This window comes from Dipodomys merriami, unplaced genomic scaffold (assembly GCF_024711535.1).
Source record: "Dipodomys merriami isolate MVZ:Mamm:240054 unplaced genomic scaffold, mDipMer1.0.p SCAF_166, whole genome shotgun sequence".
NCBI classification, from domain to species: Eukaryota; Metazoa; Chordata; class Mammalia; order Rodentia; family Heteromyidae; genus Dipodomys; species Dipodomys merriami.
The window spans coordinates 2,216,218-2,228,238 of record NW_027203004.1 but is presented as its reverse complement, the minus strand read 5'-3'; positions in this window follow the sequence as shown (position 1 = coordinate 2,228,238).

Genomic DNA, 12,021 nt, shown 5'->3' with positions numbered 1-12,021 from the left:
ATCTGCAATTTTCAATTCCATTCTTCATCCATTAGGTAACTAGAGCTTTGAAAGATCAATTCCTTAAAATACCTATATTTCTTATATTGTGATGTAAATCTCAGTAATATAAGTATGAATTTATCTCTCAGTCTCATCTTGAGCTATATTCATATGAAATTTATGCAGTCTCAAGCAAGAATCCTATTTAACTCTTTTCTATGTTTTAATCAATATATCCATTCTCTTTAGAAATATGTTCTCATCTTTTTCTAGAAATATTTTTCTCATATTTCTCATGTTTCTCATCATATTGCTCCAGTGAACATCGTGTATTTTCAGGACTTTAATTGAAATAAATATAAAGTTTTGAACATGAAGACACTTCCTCCCATTATCACTTTAAAGTAAAACTTTGGGGACTATTGTATATATAAAAATAAAAAAGTTCAATGCAAATGCTTATACATGAATGGTCTAATGATTAAGTCAATTAGACCCAAAAACTACCATACCACATCAAGTCTCAATTTGCTTAAAGGCACCAAAATATTAGTGTTCATGAATATCACTCATTGTTAGAAAACGACTAATCAAAACCAAGTTTATTTTTGAAATTTAAAAAATGAAAATTACACCCAGATTTTCTGTCAATATCCTGTTTCCAGGGATACATTTTTTTTCAGCAAACAGAGAAACAAAAAATAAGGATTTGTTACATAGAATGAAAGATATAAAATTAGACTGTCTTTCCTTAAGGTGATAAGTACATGCAAATCGTGATTTATTCAATGATATGATAAACATTCATAAGAAGATAGGTGATCAGAAGTGATAGGTAAGCAAAATAATTGGAAAACTGTATATGTAAATTTTCCTTTCAATATAGGATTACAGGTTTTCAATTCATGAGCCTATTGAACAAGATTTTGTATCTGTAATACAGATCCTGTATTCTACATTTTAGACATACTCCGATTCTCTTACTTCAGTTTCTGATCATTATTATTCTACTTTCATGATGTCAATTGCTACTAAAGTAACAAGGTGGGAGTTTTATTTCGTTTCTAGATCAAATAAATTTTAGTATTTTGGAATAGTAGTATAAATTCATGGAGTTTACTTTGAATGTCAAGTTTGAGGATACTGCATTCAGGGTATTGTGAATTGGCCTGAAGCAGCCAGGAACATATTTTGAATACACAGACACACAATATACTAAGATCTAGGGACTTGATCTCAGAGAAAGATAAAGGTCCAGGCAAGATCTTGAAGCCGAGATAAAACAATGGAGCAAACATCAATCAACTATTATCACAAATGGAACTGATCTCTGATGTGTCTGGTGACAGCTCTGTGTGTGTGTGTGTGTGTGTGTGTGTGTGTGTGTGTGTGTGTGTGTGTGTGTGTGTGTGTGTGTGTGTGTGTTTGTGTGTGTGTGTGTGTGGAGAGAGAGAGAGAGAGAGAGAGAGAGAGAGAGAGAGAGAATTTTAGTGTATCTTCCATATTTACAGTCCATAGAGCATTACTTGTTATGAAGAAGGTGCTCATATCACAGTTCTGATACCACTGTCATCACTTTTAACTGCTAAAAGCACTTGCTTAATCTCTAAATAAAAAGGGAAAAATAAACTAACATCTTACATGATTGTTTTGACAAATAATTGGTATATTAAAGGCCAAAAGGAGGAATTGGAGATTAATATAATCTTTTTTCTCTCTTCTGATTATTACACAGCAATAGCCGTGATTTTCAGGAGTCTCTTGCAATGTTCTCATGGCTGAATTACTAATAAGCTTAATAATATGAAACATACGATACAGAAGTAGATCAGCCTGCAAGCACAAAGAACTAGTGATAAGATCATACTTTTGAGCAGAGTTGACACATCATTTAGCAATGCAATTCCTTCATATGAACTTCAAATTTTGTGGCTTTCCTTGTGTGATTAAAAGGTAAGAAAGTAGAAGCAAGAATTCCTGTTCAGCCAAGTAGAAAGTGCTCATTATCCCATCCTCATGTTGCAAATTTCCATTCCATAAAGACTCTTCATTAGAGTACTTTCATTTAATACAATTCAGCACATCATCCTTCCCCGTTAGAGACAGGAAAAAAGATAATTTTGTTTGAATATTATCTTACATAAATTAGTGTGCATAAGCTTGATTTGTATAATTACAGATGTTTGTAATAAAAGTATGTAGGGATCATGTCACAACTAAAAAGTAAAAATAAAATCACATAACTGCTACAAGTCACAGCATTTTGTGCATAAATACATACATTAGATTAGTTGCAAAATTTCTATTTTGAGAAAAACTTTATATTAAAGTATAATGCACTTTACTAAGGATTGAAACATTTTATTGAGAAAAAATATATTTTTTGGGGGGAGGGTCTGGTCATGGGGCCTGAACTCTGGGCCTGGGTGCTGTCTCTCAGCTCTTCAGCTCAAGGCTATCACTCTACCACTTGAGCCACAGTGCCACTTCCAGCTTTTTTTTTCTGCTTATGTGGTGCTGAGGTCACCTTCCCAGCCCCTGAAAAATATATTTCTTAGAGATGTTTTTGCTTCATAATTTTAAGAAGAATAATGATCCCAAAGTAATTATTTTTTATTGTTTCCCTGTTTCCATGTGATTAACTTTCAAATTAGAAATCCAGATATATGATTTAATTTAACCAAAAATATTTATTGAGTATAAAGTCCTTCTACTCTCTACATTCTTCACACTAAGACCACCAAATATGAGTCTGAAATGATTAGTGTCTTTTTAACCTATGTTAATATTATTTACAATGTGAGTGAAATGTTTAAAAAGTAGTATTTATTTTAGCTTAATTGCTCTGAAGAGACAATAAATGATGTAATCAAAGGTTAAAAATGATTAGATTTAAAATTTACAATTCAGGAAATGGTTTTGACCACTCTGGTTACTGAAGCCCTCACTACACCCTCATGAGACAATTTATATTGATGAAGCAAAAATCCGAGGTTAGACATTTATGAATAAAAATCATGTCATTCTGAACATGTAAAGCTACATTTCAAACAAAGAAAATTTAACTCTTAAATACCTGAATATGCTAGTACATTTAATTGCAGGGTAAGTACTTGTTCTGAAAGGAGATAGAAGTACATTTATTTTGAAATGTAAACCTAAGCATTCATTTGAATAAAATATAATGTTTAAAATATCACTTATTCAAGAAAGAAGATGTACAGTTAGTTGTTTTTCATGCCAATTATGTTCTCTATACTTACTACAAATACTAGATTAGTAAATCTAATTCATTGCTTTCTGGGAAATAGAAATTCAGTTTCCTAAAACTCATGACTATAACTTTTTCTCAAACAATTGCTAAATAATTGTTTTATATTTTTTGTCATGGAATCTTATTTGACTTTTTTATTCATTAAGTTAAATAATTGGCCAATAACAATATAAATTATGTATGAACAAAGTTTATCTAACACAATATTTCTTTCACAAGACATATCATGGCTCTCTTAAAGAACATTAGAAGGCAGTGTGTTCTTTATTAATTTTTAGTTATTTTCTTAATGGTTATTAATTGTCAGAAGTGGCAATTCTATAATATATTTAAAGAATTTGATTATAGTCCCTCTATTTCCTTTTCATTACTCCTTTCTCTAAAGATCTTCTGTTTTTCACATAAAATTACATCTTTGTATATGTGCATATAAACTAATTTGGAAGATTTAAGCTAAACTGCAACTTAATTCAAGCTGTACAGTGCATTAATAAGATGAATAAAAACTTGAATATTTTTTGTTAACTTCTGAATTGAGTTATCATTATTATTATGGTTAGGGTTAGGACCCCAGGCAGAATTAGAATTAGAATTAGGGAAATAGAAAATTTAACTTCAACACAGGATGACCCATTGCAACAATGATACTCAAAAGACACTATGTTGTAAATGAAGTTTACACCATGGGGAGGGAGGAGTAAGGGAAGTGGGGAGGGATGGGTTAGTGGGAGAACAAGACAGAAGGGGGTAACAATGCTCAACAAGAAATGTACTCTTTATATTACATGTGTACTTATTCGCTCTTTAAAGCATCCTTACAACAAAATAAAATTTTCAAAAAATAATGAAAAATAAAACCTGTTAAGAAATATGAAAACACTTAGAAATTTAGGTTCAAAATGCAAGTAATAATTAGACGTACACGCTGAGCAAGAGTTAGGATAAATGTAAAAAAAGAGGCTTGCTATTAACATGATGATTCGGTTATATGTAGGCTTAGGCTTAGGCAAGGTGTTCCAGTTAGAGCTGGGGTTAAGATGAGAAAAAGATGTAAGATATTGTGAAAAACTGCCACATATTTTAAGAAGAATGAATGGCATCAAAGTTAGAATGAATGAAAACCAGTGTTTATATTACTTTAAACATTCAGATATAATTTGGTTTAAAGTGTGAGATACTTTTTTGTTCTAATTAGGGTTAGGGAAGGATAAGCTTTAGGGTAACTTTTAGTTTTCTACTAAGAAGTAGAAGCAAAAAAATGTGTGATTAAATAGAATCTAGACAATTTTCCTTACATTAACCATTTGGAGTTAAATCAGACTGTGATTAGGATTAGGTTTCTGGTTAACCGGGGTAGAGGATAGAGTACAGAAATGGGTTAAATTAGTGGGTTGTGCCTATTTTCCTAGCTACTCACGAAGCTGATTTCTGAGGATCCCAGTTCAAAGCTAACCTGGGCAGGAAAGTCTGTGAAACTTTTATCTCCAATTAACCACCAGAAAATCCAAAAGTGGTGCTGTGGCTCAAGTGGTAAAGCTCCCACCTTGAGCTAAAGAACTCAGGGATCGTGTCCAGGCCCAGAGTTCAAGTCCCACTACCGACAAAAAGAAAAAAAAAAAGAAATGTGTTAAATGATAAGTAAAGCTGAACTTATTTTAGGTTCTAGGAATTCAGGAAATGCTGAGATAATGGAAGTACAATGTATTTCATAATATCAGGATTTGCGATCAATGAGTATAATGATTCCTCTTATGGAACAAGATACATTCAGAATTAAGGGTGAGAAAATCTGTAGGGTTTACAGAAAACCTGCAATTTATTTCAAGAATTACAAGTGGAATTTCAGTTAGGATTGTAGAAAATGAGCATTTTTCATAAATTTTAGAATTGGGATACTGTTAGTGTCAAGGTTATGGTTAGGATGCCAGCCATGGTTAGGGTTAGAGTGAAGGAGAAAAAAATGAGGCTCAAATTGAAGGTAAATTTAGACTAAGTCTAGTAAGAATTAGAATGAATGTGAACTAAAGTATTGTTATTTATATTAGAATATACTTACAGTTAGACTTATGGTTATTGTCAATGTTCCAGTTAAGATTATGTTAGGATTAGAAAATGACTAAGATATTCGAAAAATAAATGAAACCTAATTTTGGAAGTCTTATTTGAATCAAGTTAGGATGAGTGAAAACTAGTGTAATTGTGTTAGTGTTAGTATTGTCATATAATTAGGATTAAGATTAAGATCAGTATTTTGTTCTGATTATGATTACTGTTATGAATAAGAAAGTTTTTAGTATAAACTTGAGTTTTTACTTACAAGTAGAAGCAAAATGTGAGATTGAATAGTAACTAGAGCATTATCATTATATTTATTTCTCAGTGATCATTCTCATAATGATTAATGAGAGGTTTAGGCTGAAAGTTAGCATTAAGTAATGGACTAGATGGTAAGTAAATCTGAAACTGTTTTAGGGTACAGGGTTTCTGGAAAAGGTAGGACGAATGGAAACTACAATATTTTTCCTGATAATGAGAATTTGAGGACAAGTAATATAATGGTTCATGTTAGGGAACAAGATAACTTCAGAAGTAGAATCAGAAAATTTGTGGGAATAAGGGCAAACTGAAACTAATTTCCAGAGTGCAAACTGGAGTGTTGATTAGAATGATTTAAATCTAGAGTCTTTTTCTTAAATATTAGAATTGGACTATCAAGGTGAAAGGTTTCAGTTCCAGTTGGGGTTAGTGTAAGCATTAGGGAAATGGAAAGATAAGGGTCCAACTGAAAGTAAATCTTCGAATAACAAGTCGAGTTAGAATTAGGATGAATATGAAATAAGAAACTGTTAACAATACTAAGATTAGGTTATGATTAGTGTGAGGGTTAACCTCAATATTTCAGTTAGGTCTTGGGGTACAATAATGGCAAGATAATGAGTAAAACTACAAACCATTTTGAGAAAGATGAGTTGAATCAAAGGATTAATAAAAACTAATGTATTTGTGTGGCTTTTAGAATCCAAAGCCCATTAGTTCCAGGGTTAGGGTTACTTTTCTAATTCAGGTTAGGCTTAGGATTAGGGAAGGTTAAGCTTTAAGGTAAAACTGAATTTTCTGCTAACACTTTCAAGTAAATTAAGTTTGAAACTTACCAAAAACTACAGAGTTTCTCTAAGTTTCCTATGCAGGGCTCAATAGGGTTAAATTTAGAGTTAGGTTTCTAGTAAGGTTTAGATATATAGTAAGGGCTAGGAACTAGAGTAGATTTTAAGTAAACATGCAACTTCTTTTTGGAGATACAGGAGTTCTGTAAAAGTTAATATCATTGGAAACTATGGTATTTTTCATGATATTAGGATTTGAGGTTAAAGATTCATAATAGAGAAAAAGATAGATTTCAGATTCCAAGTCAGGGAATCTGTAGGATTTGGAGCAAACTGCAAATCATTTCAAAGACAATGAGTATCTGTAAGGATGTATCTAAACTTCAGAATTTTCCATTAATTTTAGGATTGGGTTACTATTATCATCAAGGTTACTCTTAGGGTTGTGACCAGGATTAGAGTTAGGATTAGGGAAATTAAAGGTTGAGAATTTGAGTGAATTACTTCCCTTGTGTATGTATTGCACTGTTCTAAGGCTTGAACTCAAGGCTTGGGTTCTGTTCCTGAGCTTTTTGCTGTAGGCTACGAGCCGCGAATCCAATTCCAGCTTCCTTTGGCAGTAAATTGGAGATGAAAATCTCACAGACTTTCTTATCTGAGCTGACATTGAACTGAGATCCCCAGATCCCTGCCTTCTGATTAAAGTTAGGTTTAAAGGCATGAGCTACCAGTGCTCAGGACAGTGATTGACTTTTATTGACTGTTTTCACTTATGTTCCAGATCAAGAGTTAAATTCACTCAATCTTCAAGGAAATAGAAGAGGCAATCCAAAAATTCATATGGAACAATAAAAGGCTCTGAATAGCAAAACCGATCCTCAACAGAAATAACACTGCTGGAGGAATATCAATACCAAATTTCAAACTCTACTATAAAGCCATAGTAATCAAAACAACTTGGTAATGGCACAAGAACAGACCTCAGGACCAATGGAATAGAATTGAAAACCCAGAAATGAACCTATAGACCTATAGCCATCTAATTTTCAATAAGGGAGCTAAAACAATAGAATGGAAGAAAGACAGTCTCTTTAGTAAATGGTGCTGGCAAAATTGGTTAACTACTTGTAGAAAACAAAAGCTAGATCCTTATATATCACCCTGTACCAGAATCAACTCCAAATGGATCAAAGACCTCGGAATCAAAGCTGACATTCTCAAAACATTACAGGATGGAATGGGAGAAACCCTAGGTCTCCTTGGCACAGGCTGAAATTGTCTTAATAGAGACACGGAAACACAACAAATCAAAGAAAGGTTGGACAAATGGGATTGCATGAAGTTGAAGAGCTTCTGCATGGCAAAGGACATAGCTAGCAAGATCAATAGAAAGCCCACGGATTGGGAGAAGATCTTCACTAACCATACAACGGACTAGGGTCTCATATCTAAAATATACTTGGAACTCACAAAATTAAATCCCCCAATAACAAATCCCCAAAGAAACAACTGCCCAATAAATAAGTGGGCTAAAGACTTAAAGAGAAACTTCTCTGAAAAGGGAAGAAGGATGGCCAATAGACACATGAAGAAATGCTCAACCTCCCTAGCCATAAAAGAAATGCAACTCAAAACAACATTAAGATACCACCTCACTCCAGTTAGAATGACTAAAATCAAGAACTTTAATAACAACAGATGCTGGAGGGGATGTGGACAGAAGGGAACCTTATTGCATTGTTGGTGGGAGTGTAAACTTGTTCAACCACTTTGGAAAGTAGTATGGAGGTTCCTCAAAAGACTCCACATAGAGCTCCCCTATGACCCAGCAATCCCACTTTTGGGCATTTACCCAAATGTTTGCAAACAAGACCACACTAAAGCTACCAGCACAACTATGTTTATTGCAGCAGTATTTACTATAGCTAAGATATGGAACCAACCCAGATGCCCCTCAGTAGATGAATGGATCAAAAAAAAAATGAGGTATATATACACAATGGAATTCTATGCCTCCATCAGAAAGAATGACATTGCCCTATTTGTTAGGAAATGGAAAGTCTTGGAAAAAAATTATATTAAGTGAAGTAATCCAGGCCCAAAGAAACATAGGTCCCATGGTTTTCCTTATTTCCAATATCTAGATTATTTCTGAGTCAAGCAGAAAAGGTCAGATAAGGTGATGTTAGGGAAATGAACCCTAAGATATGTGTTCAAATGCTTTTTTTTCTTTCCTGAGATTGTTTCTAACAAATTTGTAAGATATTTCTTTGTTGCTTTGTATGTCCCTCCCCCACAGTATAACCCCTACTTTCACTGTATTTGATGTCGGTATAATTTGTTTAGGGGAAGGGAAAAACAAATCGTTTAAATAGAGATACAGTTGGACCCATTGCAACAATTAGATGTACAAATCATTATGTCGAAAATGAACTTTACAATTTTCATGCGGGGAGTGGGGAAAATTAGAGGGGTAGGGGGAGAATGGGAAGGAATGGGAAGGGGAAACAATGGAGGAGGCTACAATGGTTGATAAAAAATGTACTCATTATCTTGCCCATGTAATTGTAACCCTTCTGTACAGTATTTTCACTTTAAAAAAAGACTTGAATTCAATATCTGATAGCTTTGCTCATTAGGTAGCACTCTGCCACTTGAGCCATATCTCCAAAAATGATTTTTTTAAATAGCTGGAAATCATTAATTTTTCTTCAGATGATATGCTTCATTAGTGTTGTTCTAAAACTCATCCAAATGAAAAAAGATTTATAGACCCTAGAGATGATCTGAGCAGATTCTCATGCTTTGCTTCTAATGGCATAACATTTTAGGGACATGATTTTTAATTATTATTTTAAGTAACAAAGGAGTTATCATTAAACAAAGCAGTTTATGCATACAATATACCTTGATCAATGACAACCCTTTCAACATTCTCATCCATGTCTCCTCTATGAACCTCTTCCTTAACTCTTTTTAATTTTTAGGATATTTACTGGATTCCTCTCTGCACTTCACCCCTGTTCTCCTTTTCATTCTTCTCATTTTCCCTCTTCACCCCTCTTTTGACTACCCACTTCCATATTATCCAGAAACTCTACTCCTAGGCATTTACCTGAACATTTACAAACTAGGATGTAGTAAAAGTTTCAGCACAACCATGCTTACTGAATCACCCCACCTATCCCTCAAGAGAGAAATGAATCAAGAAAATGCAATACACACACACGCGCATGCGCGCACGCGCGCGCGCACACACACACACACACACACACACACACACACACACACACACACACACACACACACACACACACTGGAAATTCTACTTACCCATCAGAAAGAATATTGTCCAATTTGTATCTCATTTCTCATTTCTTCTGCCTGGTATCCCATTGTTGCCATACTGTCCCTGTACTGCAGTAACTGACACATGCAAACTGATGTAAAATATTGTCAGGGTAATTGGCTAGGAATAGATTCCTGAATAAGTTCTTTGCTCATTCTCTTCGTCTATTCATGCCTTTGAGTAGTGATTGTACAGATTCATTTGTACCATTTGCTACACATAAAAAAGATGAACCACTTGTACGTATATATACATGTATATACATACATGTATATACATACATACATGGATATATGCATTTTATGATTTCAAGAATTATGGAGCTAACAAAAATCATATGCATTTTCCTTCCTTTTCAATTCTTTCAAAGCCTAAATAACTTTGTCTCTTTTGAATACCTAATTTTAAAGAGAGTGTCATCATCTCTAATCTGTCAGTGCCCTTGAAATTAGATGTTCCAATAAATCAAAATTACTTAGGCTTTTTGGTGGAAGAGAAGAGTATTACTAGGGTTTTATTCAGGACTTTGGTTGTATAGCACCAAGCAGCTCAACTACTGTTGCCATAGTTCTAGTCCCTTTTATTTGCTTGAGTTCTTTAAGTTTTTGCCCAGGTCTGATCTTAGATTGACTGAGACTTTGCTACCTATGCCTCCCACATAATTAGGTAGGATTACAGATGTGAACCAGGATGACCAGATCATTTGTTGAGATGGCTGTCTTGGCAGTTATTTCTCTGGCCTGGCCTCAGACATTTCTGCTTTTCAATCAGCTAGGAATACAGATGTGGGCTACTATACTTGGTGTACATGACACCTTCCTTTTTTTGAGAGGTTTTTATTGTAAAAATACTGTATAGAGGGGTTATAGTTACATGAGCAAGGTAATGAGTGCATTTTCTATCAAGCATTGCTACCTCCTCCTTTGTTTTTCCCCTACCCTCCCTTCCCTCCCACCTTCACAACTACACTCCCTCTTCCCCCTTTCCCCACTTCCCTGCCTAAATTGTAAACTTCCTTTCTCAACATAGTGTCTTGTGTATCTCATTGTTACAATGGGTCAGCCTGTATCCTTGTTTAAACATTTTGTTTTCTCCCTTCCCCTCCCCAAGCTAGAGAAGTGTGTATACAAGATGCAGGGCACCGACATCAAATACAGTGAAAACAGGGGTTATACTCTGTGGGAGGAACACACAAGGAAACAAAAAAAATCACAATATAGATGATAAACCCCTATCTTGAGGGTTATTTCACTTCACATCATCTTATCTGATCATATATACATAGCTTTTGAACTTTTATACTTGTCCCAGACATATACTAGTTATTGCAGACAAGGGAAACCATAGGATCTATGTTTCTTTGGATCTGGCTTACTTAATATAATTTTTTTCCAAGACTCCACTTAGAGCTCTCCTATGACCCAACAATCCCACTTTTAGGCATTTACCAAATCATCACAAACAATACCATACTAAGCTACCAGCACAACGATGTTTATTGCAGCATTATTTACCATAGCTAAGATATGGAACCAACCCAGAGGCCCCTCAGTAGATGAATGGATCAAGAAAATGTGGTATATATACACAATGAAATCCTATACCTCAACAGAAAGAATGCCATGGCTCCATTTGTTAGGAAATGGAAAGACTTGGAAAAATTATATTAAGTGAAGTAAGCCAGGCCCAAAGAAACATAGGTCTCATGGTTTCCCATATTTGCAATAAGTAGTATATGTCTGAGACAGGTAGAAACAGTCAGATAAGTAGATGTTGGCAAAATGAACCCCAAGATAAGGATTCAATTGATTTTTCTTTCTTGTGATTATTTCTAACATATTTATAAGATGATTTTTTTGTTGCTTTGCATGTCCCTCCCACACGGTACAACCCTTGTTTTCACTGTATTTGATGTTGGTATAATTTGTAGAAGGGAAGGGAAAAAACAAATTGTTTAAATAGGGGTACAGGTGGACTCATCACAACAATGAGATGTACAAGACGTTATGTTGAAAAAGGAACTTTACAACTTTGGATTGGGGTGCGTAGGTGCGGGGGGTGGATGGGAAGGGGAAACAAAGGAGGAGGCAATTCTTGATAAGAAATATACTCATTACATTGCCCATGTAATTGCAAACCCTCTGTATGGTATTTTCCCACTAAAAAAGAGAAAATGTCGTGTGTGTGTGTGTGTGTGTGTGTGTGTGTGTGTGTTTGTGTGTGTGTGTGTGTGTATCACATTGTATATATTTATATATGTATATGTGTATATACATACATATATAGAGATGTATATATATATATGTATATAT